The sequence below is a fragment of the Lactuca sativa genome, chromosome 6 (genome assembly GCF_002870075.4).
Source record: "Lactuca sativa cultivar Salinas chromosome 6, Lsat_Salinas_v11, whole genome shotgun sequence".
NCBI lineage: Eukaryota > Viridiplantae > Streptophyta > Magnoliopsida > Asterales > Asteraceae > Lactuca > Lactuca sativa.
Window position 1 is genome coordinate 129,139,454 of NC_056628.2, and position 10,999 is coordinate 129,150,452.

Consider the following 10,999-nt stretch of genomic DNA (forward strand, 5'->3'; position numbering starts at 1 on the left):
ATGACAATTCACTAATTCTCCATCACGAAAACATAACTTTAAGTTCTAAATGTATTGAGAATTCCTATGTTTGGATGAGATTCATTGAAACCTTTCAATGGCATGTTTAAATCTCGATATGCCCCTCTCGTTTGTGACTGGGATACCGAGGATCACAAAGTGGGTGTAAATTACCATGCAAATTTACATGGTGCCTTCATTGTAACGATCACCTATTCGGTGTGCCGGTAAACCACACACGCTCCATCGAACTTTGATAAACAATGAATCACCCTTTGCCACCTTTGCTTAGAACCAATTAGTGTGCCAGTAAACCACACACGCTCCACTAACTTCTTAGCAAGTGTGCAAAGTGTAATTTCATGGGATTGCATCAATTCACTTTTCCTAAAGTAACTAGGATTGGGAAATTTTTGAAAAACATGTAGTTACTTTGTATTTCATATAATACTTTTAATGAAGAGATGAGGTTGCCCTATCCTACCCGTTCGGCTAACGACCCTCCACCGATCAAGCAAGCGGTGGCTGTGAGTGTACACCCATTAAGCGCCATTTTATAGGCAGCAACCTTATACCTACCTTATAGACCGGCTTTGTGAATGAGGCCTACTAACGGTAAGACTAGCATTTTAATTATACATACATATATATATATATATGCATATATATATATATATATATATATATATATATATATATATATATATATATTAATATTGTAATATTATATTAGTATAGGGTTGAATTTTAAACTTGTAAAATTCTAGGGTTTGAAATTTAAATTGTCTAAATTAAACTTTTAATCACAAAACATAAATTTCAAAACTTGAGGGCAAGTTTTAAACTTTTCAAAATATAAGGGATCAAATAACAAATAATCTAAATCAATATTTAATCAAATAATTATCCATATTTGATTTATTTAATAATTTCTTGCAAAACAATTTACCAATTTAATCAAAATAATTAATCAATTATCACATAAGGAAATAAATATTTTATTAATTGATAAATATCTTCAATTAGATCAAGAATATACTCATATATATCATAAAATCGGATTTATATTGATCTAATATGATTAAGGCAAGTGTCTCAAAGATAAACAGCAAGAAATCCCGACATTTGCTCTTTCTGACGCTGGGACTCGTCGAGTACCCTAATGGACTCGCCGAGTCGAGCCTACTCACCGATTCCACTATGGGACTCACCGATTCCATCAGACGGAAACATAAAATTCGAATTTAATAAGCATCAAACAAGCAAACAATGCATCATTTCAATAGAAACCAATCTAGGCTCTGATACCACTAATGGGTTTTAGCCATATCAACATTCCTATGTGCACATGCAAACCCTAATGCTTGGATCTAGGTTTCTCTAATTAAACATGCATTCAATCCAAGACTTCTAATGGCTAATATACTATAATAACAATATGAAATCAGAATTAGAAGTTTATCTTGAATCACTAGCTTGATCTTCTTGTCCTTGGAGCTTTAGAGTCACAATTGTCACTCCTATAATGGCTTGCAAACACCAACTAGCAAGAGGATAATTTGAGAGAGAGGAGAAGGAAGTAAAAATCGGCCAGGGTTTCTTTCTAAAACACAAGTGCCAATTCTAGTTATACTAATGAGGCTCCTAGGGTTTCACCCTTAAACCCTAATTGGATAACATAGGCCCTAAGCAATCCAATACCCTAATGATAAGCCTTGGACGAAATCTAAGCCTATCCAAAGCCCTAGAAATCGTCCCCCTTATCCTGAAGGGATTTATAGCCTAAAGTACAACTATCAATCAATTGACAGTTTATGCCCCTTTATTCAATTAATCTCTTTAAGTCACCAAATTAATTCTTAATTAATTTATGACTTATATTAATCAAATAACAATATTATTATTCCTTATATTATTCTCATAATATATTAATAATATTTCTCCTCTCATAATAAATCATCCTGTCAAGTTGCTATGATGAAGGCAACCCAAAAGGACCATGGACAACTGGGTCAAATACTTGCCTAATATAGTTGCAGCCTTAGACACTATTCCAACAATATTTTCTTGGACATTAAGAAAGGGTTATACAAATCCTTTTTTTATTGTGCTCAAGAATCTGTAGTTATTGTAGATGAAAGTGAACTTTATGTTTTGAGAGATAAGAAGAAAAAAAAAGTTGATTGATAAAAATGTGAATGAGGATGAAGATTATTATGATTTTTATTGAAATAGTCTTCCTTCTCATTGTCCTAATACTCGTTACAAGGTATGTCTCTTTGTCCTAATAGAGTTTATTAAATATAAAATGTAGTAAAAAATTCACACTGTGAATGCTAGATGTTTTGCCAATTCACAGTGTGAATTCTCATAGAGTTATAAATTGGTTTGTACTTTTCATTAGATTAGTATGGAATATGTATTTTTTTGTGAATTTGATTTGAAGTACATATTTATGTTATAGTATTATGCTTTCTAATTCTGATTAATAATGTGAATCAATGTTAATTTGTATAATTTTTATCGAATGGTATGACATAGAATTTCTTATTCACATATTAATTTGTTTATTAATGATAATTTTGTAGGTTGTATTTAGTATAAGGGGTGATAGCCTTAGCATTAGTTGTAGCTGCATACTTTTTGTTTAGGAAGGAGTGTTATGTCGTCATATGTTTTTCATATTAAATATGAAAGAGTATGATGAAATTCCATCAAATTTCATTTTGAGGAGATGGGAAAATATATCATAACTAATGGATTGTTGAGAAAAAAGTACTCGTATCCTCATAAATGCAGTAAAAATGCATGTTTTATTCAAGATGCGTATGCTATTCTTCGTTTGTCCATTAACAAATAATGAGGATGAGTTCACTAAATATATAAAGCAACTTCAGGAGTTTGATAGTGGTATTCCTTTATGTACCTCATCAAGGGCATCTTCGAGTAGAACGATTCACATTGAAAAGATTATTGGAGTTGCAGTACCTGATGTTATCAACATTCATTGTCCACAGGGGATCAGAAACAAGGGATGGCCCAGTGGTAAAAGAATCAAGAGAACTAGAGAAAAAGTGATTGAGACATCTAAAAAGGGTTCTAGGTTGTGCAGTTTATGTCATAAACCAAATCACAATGCTAGGAGTTGCATTTTGAGGTTAAAGAAGTATGATTTAGAATATGAGGTTATAGAAAACTGATTGTTTCTAATTTTTTTTAAGACTACTAAAATAAGATTTGATTTTTGTAATGACCATTCAATGCATAGAAATGTTAAAATATTCATGTTAATTTTGATATTCATTGTTTTAGACTTTATTTGTAATAACAGAATATATATATATATATATATATATATATATATATATATATATATATATATATATATATATATTAATTTTTTTTGGTTAAAGATATTTTTTTATTGTTATTTTTTTTAATGTTTTCTAATAAAATTTTCATGTTAATGATTTAATTTTTGTATTTTAATTATCGTTGTTTATCTCACATATAAAATTTTTATGTTAAAGATTGCCTTTATGTAATTTACTACACATCTTGATGTCAAATATTAATTGTTCTAATGATATATATGTACCGTAATTCACATTGTGAATCTCACATATAAAATATTCATTTTATAATGTGTATTGTAATTCACATTGTGAATCTCACATATAAAATTTTCACAAGGTTAATGTTACTGTATATATAAACAATGTGAAATTTCTACATCTATTGTATAGTTGATTAATCACATTAACATTTAATCATTTAGACTAAAAGAAGTGGAGTAAATGCATGAAATGATAATGTACTTTCAATTCTTTATTCAAAGTAGAAATATACGCACTCCCCCCCACCCCCACCCCCCCCACTCACAGACCAATAGCATATCTTTAATAAAACAGGTAATTGTATAACATACATGTAGACATTCACATGAAAAATATAACATATTTTAAGTATTAGTAAAGTTTGTTATATTTGATATAGAAATTCACATCAAACTGTAACATAATAATCATGTATATGTTCTTAAAGAAATTAAAGTGCATCTAAACTTATACCAATTATGAATAGAAAACTAAAGTTTTAAGTTTTACACCTCCTTTTCCAACCTTGAAGTACTATATCCTTTCACCCCCTTTTTCCCATACCTTTTTTAGCAAATCTTGTATTTCTTCATTAGTCTTTTTTGCAGATTTAGTTGTTTCTGCAATGATTCTTGACCTGTATGTGTTTACGTCACTAAATATTATCTTTTTCAAATACTTAATGCGTAAATCGTTTAACACACTTTGTTGTTGTTTGGATTCTTTTGGCAACCCACATTTCTAATTTACTATTTTATCTCCTATATATGTCTCCATAAGACGCATGCAAAAACTCCACAGTCAACATAATTATCCCTTATCCGCCAATTCATGTTCACCCTTTCTGGTTCAACACCCTCCAAAATTAAAGTTGATTTGTGATTGACACCCACAAAGTACCTACTAAAAAGTATTTTCTGCAAAAAAGAAATTGTCATTTTCTATCATTATTATTTATTCAAATTATCAGTCTATAAATATTTATATTTAGAATGTAAATTTACTATTCTTACCAATTCATTAGGTGCATCACAATAAGCTCTTGAAAATTTTGCAACTGAATTCCTATTGTCAATAACATCAACCGCTGGTTCCTCTAAGTTTAGCCAGATGATGTAAAAATGATTTTTTTGATGAACTGGGAAAACCACCTGTTTTAATATTTTAGATTGTTAAACTTTGTTTAAAAGATGCAAGATATTCAACAAAAAGAACAATTTATTACCAAGTGGACTTTTTCAAATGTCAGAAGTTCTTTGTCCTTTTTCATTGCATCTTTGATATTTGACTCAAATTTATCAGATCTTTCAATGAAAGGGATTCTTTTGTCAAATATATACTGTCTCTACAAAAAATTTAAATATACATCAAACTTTAAAGACTGAATTGTTAAATTCACAATAAGGTACATTTTAAATTTAAAATTATTCACATTGTAAATTACAATAGAATTTACTGTGTTAATTTTATTACTTATTTAGAACTATTGAAAATTTTATTTATTATATGATCAACATTATCATGATATATATTTCTTAATTTACTTACTACCATTGATGTATCAAAGAAATACTGATTCACTATAGAATTTGATTTAAGCTTTTCTTCATAGTTCAAAACATCAGTCCAAACATCAATGACATGTGCATGTACCCATAATCTTGCCTGCATGGTTTCAATCATTCCTCTTCCAAGCACATAACCTCTCTTAATTTGAAATACCTTCTCACTTAATTTGTAATCAAATAAAACAAAAAAGCAGTTAATAGAAAATTAATTTATATTTGTATTTATTTACTATTGTATTTAAAGAAAAGATAACATAAATTAACCTGCTATTACCAGTTCTAGAAAAAATTCTATCTGATACTTTTACTTCATCCGAATCTACAAATTTTGATGCACAAACCTCTTTTTGATTATAAGGAGAAGATACCTTCAGTGATGGATTTTTTAATCTCTTCCCTACATCTCTTCTTCCCTCTTGATCATCTTAAATTCCCAAGATATTAATTTCACATTCTCTTTCGTCTGAATCATAACATTCTTCATCAAGTTTTTCATCTTTTCTTTCTTTCTTCTCTTGGTCATCTTCATTTCTTTCATATCCTTCCTGAAACTCTTGTGTTAGACCAAGACCAAGTCCAAGTGAAAAACTAGGCATTGATGATTTTCTAGTACTTTTTTATCATCTATTATTGTTTTTTTATTCATTTGATCTATAAAACTTTTTACATTGACAAAATCATCATAACCGTCAAAATTTTAAATACAATGAACAGAATCAGCAATCTCATGCACTATTGGATCATTGTATAAATTTCTTGGTGTTACCATGATTGGTTGATTCTTTTTTTTGCTGGTGTAGTTCTACATCTGCATCTTTATGTATATCACCCTTATTCCCATCCACCTTATTCACATCCCTTTCTCCATCTTCAGGTATTTCATGCTCATTCAAATTCTCATCTCTTTTTTGCTTCATCTTCATTCTCGTCACTTTTTTGCATCATCTTCATTCATCACATTTGTTTCATCTTCATTTTGACTTTTATAAATGAATTCTTGTTCAAAGACTTTCTTCATATCTTTAAACTCATCTCTTTCTATGAATTTTGTTGTTGAAAACTCAATTAACTTTCCAAACTTCATTTTATCATTCACTAGTTTTTTTTATAATTCTTTTTGCTTTTAATACCAATTCCGGCAAAATGAAATAAAAAATGTCATTAACAATGAATTTTTTAAACTTTTTTCTATAATAAATTCAAGTTTCACAATATGAATGTATTGATGAGGTATCACACTTTTAATGCATTTTAATAAATTACATATTCACTATGTGAATTTATTATAGAAAAAGTAATAAAATACACCTTTATATTCACAATGTGAATCACTTTATGAATTCATTTTAACTATAATTTTATAACATATATCTGTAATACAGCTTCACAATTTTTGTTAATTATATAGATTATTAACGTACACCGAGTTTCATATCTTCATTTTCATTGGTGTCGGATTCTTCATCATTCTCTATAACATCATCATTTCATTCTAAAGTTCCAAAGTTACCACTCTTTAACTCAGCTTTTCCCCTTTTCACCATCATGTCATAATCCCCAAAATGTAGTGCATGTATTTGTCTTTTTTCACTCATATCATTTCTCATAAACTCCAAATAACCTAGATGTTTATGTAAACAAAATTATGATTAATTAGTTTTGTTATAATAATATAAATAAAAGTGCTAATTATAAGAAATTTCCTTTCCAATAATAGAAGAGGTGGCCCACAATAGTAGTTTCCTCTATCAGTTTCATCCCACGTCGTCTTTGACATTTTCAAGCAATTAGTTCTAAAACTACACCAATCAATTTCTCTCATAGGTGTTTTGCCTAACAAATGTGACAATACTGTTGTTTTACAAGTTCCATGCTTATTCTATTCACATATGGTATTAACAAACTATAATAGAAAGTTTGTTCTGAAAATAATCCGTGAATATGATGATTCTTTAATCTTCTCTTCAACATCTGATGGTCTCATAGCCTTGAAATTGTATTTTTGCTTCCAATCCATTAATTCTTTTCCTTCACATTGATCAGTGTTATATATATATATATATATATATATATATATATATATATATATATATATATATATATATATATATATATATATCTTTTCCACTTAGAAGAATTCCAAGAAAATCATGAGCAAGAGTTGGTGATATATCTATCTTTGCATTAGGCAGATGCATTTTCATATCTAATGGATTGAATGAATTCACAACAAAACGTGTCAATTTCCCAAAAATTCCATTGGTTTCAATTCTCAACAAAGATCCCAACCGCATTTCTCTAGTGTTTTTTTTTTTTTTTTTTTTTTTTTTTTTTTTTTTTTTTTTTTTTTTTTTAAGATTAAACGATATCATAAAACTTATTTTGGTTCTTTCTTGTTCTCAAAGATACCCTATTATTTGGATTTATTGGCACTTTTGCCTTTTTTTCTTTGACTACTTCCACAGTGTTTGTCTTGACAATCTTCATTTTTATCTCTGCTTCATTTGTTTTTCTTTTTCTTTTATCTGTTAGTCAATAATTTTCGTAAACTTCTCATACTATAACATATATATTATAAAATAACTAACAATACAACAAATTCACATGTGAAATTTTTTAAAAAGTTTGTTATTAAAAAGTATCATTCACAAGGTTTTTGTTTTGCAAAAAAAAAAAAAAAAAAGAATTAGTTTTGTCATTCACAAAGGGCTAGCGGCGCAACTTGTTGTCCGTTTGCCTTCCATCGATATATATTGAATTATATTACTCCATTTATGTTAATTATAATATATTACATAAAATAAACATGTAAATTTGTTTATAACTTTGTATATTAAACATGTGAATAGTAATAAACAAAGCTGTTGATTTTTCATCAGATTCTTTCTTTACACAACTAAAAAGTAAGGTAATATCGACATAATTTTAGCCACGAAAAAAATCCATCGGAAACAAAGACGGAATACCGACAGATTTCCAACAAATTAAAAAAAGTTTATTATATGGATTTTAGTGATGACTTTGCGACGGTTTAGCAACACTCTACATTTGTGTTGGTAATCCGTTATAATTTACCGACGCTATACCAACGGAAATCAACAAATTTTCATTCCGTCAAAAATCCATTAGTAAAATTTGTTTATTTTTTTTAATTTTTAAATTGTTGGGGCAATTTTGTAAATATACAAGTGTTAAAGGGTGTTCCTGAACAAGTCTGAACTCTGAACTAAAAAAAGAACGTTGTCTACGGATTTTTCCCTACTCTCCCTTTCCCTCTTATCTGACCACTGCCTCCGTCAATGACGTCACCTCCGCCATCAGCGCCGGCATCAAAGCCCTCCAACTCCTCCAAATTCGTCGACGCAACATGCCTTCTCCCTCTCGGTCTGACCTGCAACTCACTGCCCCTTAACTAAGTAAAATTTCTCCCATTTATCTCTGTATGAATGACGACCAACATCGTCTCTCTTTCGTCGCCGCCGCCATCGTCAAAATTGTTTCTGTAGCCGGTGGACCTTATCATTGGATGCGATTTCACCTTTTTTTTCTCTCCATGTTTTGGTAAAAAAACCTTAACTTATTTTTTATATTAGATTCTTTATGTACATTACTCAAATAGTGTTTGTTTGTTCTCTTAGCACGAGATTTCGAATAAGCAGATAATGACTTCGTCTCCTCGGGACTAGCATTTGAAATCCACGATTTGGTAAATTTATTGGTGGATTTTTTATTCTGTCAAATTTGGTGGCTTAGCTTTTCGAGATTACAAATATATTTATCCATATCCACAATCAACTCATTGAATTTGTTAATCACTCATATTAGTTGTTCAATCACTCATATTAGCATTGTGTGCTTTGCATAGATAGATGCTCTGCAACCACATGAGGAAGAAGATGAGGACATCTCTACCTTTTGAAGTGGCACACTAGCTTCTTGTAAGGTATGGTTTTGGTAATTTTCCTTATTATAGAGCAAGAAAAACTATGATAACAAGTCTCTCAGATTCCTCAAGTCTCATATATAGGGTGTTAATAGTTGTAAATGAAGCCCACCAAGTGTGGTCATTGATATGCCTAAGTTTTAAGATTATTAATTGTTGTTATATTACCTTTTCACCCATTAAGTTGAAATGGATTGTTTTTTTCTTCTTTCCCGAAAGATGATTTGAAATCTTTGGTAAATTACTTAAGGGCTGATGGAAATGTTTCATTAATTGGCCTTTAGGGTCGATCCATGGAAGTTGTAAAAAGGTAATAACCTTTTGCCACCTGTCAAAGTCAACATAATAACCATTGAATGAATCAACTGTAATTATATGCCAATTTAATTTCATTGCATGTAGAAGAAAAAATGGGTTATAAAATGTATGAAAATGGAATGAATTGCACAGAGGATTCCATTAATCAACTCCGTTCCAAAAGGCCAACGAGTAGGACTGAGGTCAGTATTTGGCTTTATTTTTCTACTTTTGTTTCTTTTTATTATAGCATTGTACATTGAAAAAATCTACACAGTTATAGTTATAAAGTGCAATTACTTAACAAGATAATGATTGATGCTACAATGTTGTAACATAAATTAATAAATGAAAGTACCTTTGTATTTCTTACATTTACAACCAAATTCTCAATGGATTGGAATCTTGAATCTTGAAAACATGCTTTACCAAAGTTCCCAATTATGGCATCATTCATTATGAAGCAACAATCTACTTTCATATAAGTTGTAATTGGGAATTATGGCAAAAGTACATTGCTATTATGAGTAAAAACATAAAATATGTTGTATAATTGTGAAAAAACTGAAAATGGTTTCTATTATGATTATTTGAAAGTATGCAACTATAATTATGAATTTCATTAAAGTATGTTGCTATTTATAATCATTAACTATTTTTTTTTTTTCAAACTTCACGTGGAGGAATATTGTACTTAAAATCACATTTGTTTTACGCATTATCAAAATTGCTACTTGTTGATTCCCCTTTATGGTCAACATTGGAGGGAATTTATGGTATCGGACAATATATAAATATCTCTCAATGATAGGTATCGAATCCACGAGCTATTGAAGAATGATACTCTCCATCGGTTGTTGAGGTCGTGAGAATTATAGACGAAATTTTGAATTTGATGTTTTTTAAATATCAAATATGGATTAAGATTTATGGATTTAATGTATGTCGAATATGGATTTAACGGATTGAATTTTATGGATTTACTTTTATATTTGTTGGTTTTAAAATATAGATTTGATGTATGATTAGAAAATTTATGTGTTTAATATGAAATTATTTTTAATTTTAAATTTTTTCATGAATTTATAATTTTTTTATAATGCCAAAATTTGTCGCTAATCTGACAAAAAAATTTGTCGGTAATCCGTTAGTGAGTCATTTTGAGATTTGTTCGGTAATCCGTTACTAATTTATTCCAGATTCCGTTGGTAATCCGTTAGTAAATTGTTCTGTCGGTAATCCGTTGTAAACAAATTCTGTCGGTAATCCGTTGCAAAAAACATTCTGTCAGTGTTCCATTGTTCCGTTACTATTTCTGACGGAAAAATCTGTCGCTAAAAATTAGATGTAGCTGTTGGGAATCTGTTACAAGCAATTAGCGACAAGAATATACTGACAGATTTTGGTATGCTACAATTTTGTCGGTAAAGAGTAGTAGCGACGGATTAGCAACGGTTTTGGTCGTCGGTAATGCTCTTTTTTGTAGTAGTGTTACAAGGCTATCATTTGCTTTAATAGGAGTTATAGATTTTTTGTATTCAATTATTTTAAGTCTTGGACTCTGTCTGATTTTTGTTCATATTTTAACAAAATTA

General features: G+C 29.5%; 1 long non-coding RNA gene across 3 annotated transcripts; it reads left to right on the forward strand.

Annotated features, from left to right (window-relative positions):
* The first annotated feature begins 8,303 nt into the window (after nt 1-8,303).
* On the forward strand, nt 8,304-10,395 carry LOC111880482 (uncharacterized). Of its 3 annotated transcripts, XR_002846490.2 has the most exons (4): nt 8,304-8,725; nt 8,803-8,870; nt 9,030-9,607; nt 10,216-10,395. It is a non-coding gene; the product is annotated as an uncharacterized LOC111880482 (long non-coding RNA). The 3 variants fall into 3 exon arrangements; XR_002846489.2 differs by having other exon boundaries at nt 9,030-10,395; XR_002846491.2 differs by having other exon boundaries at nt 9,034-10,395.
* The last annotated feature ends 604 nt before the right edge of the window (nt 10,396-10,999 follow it).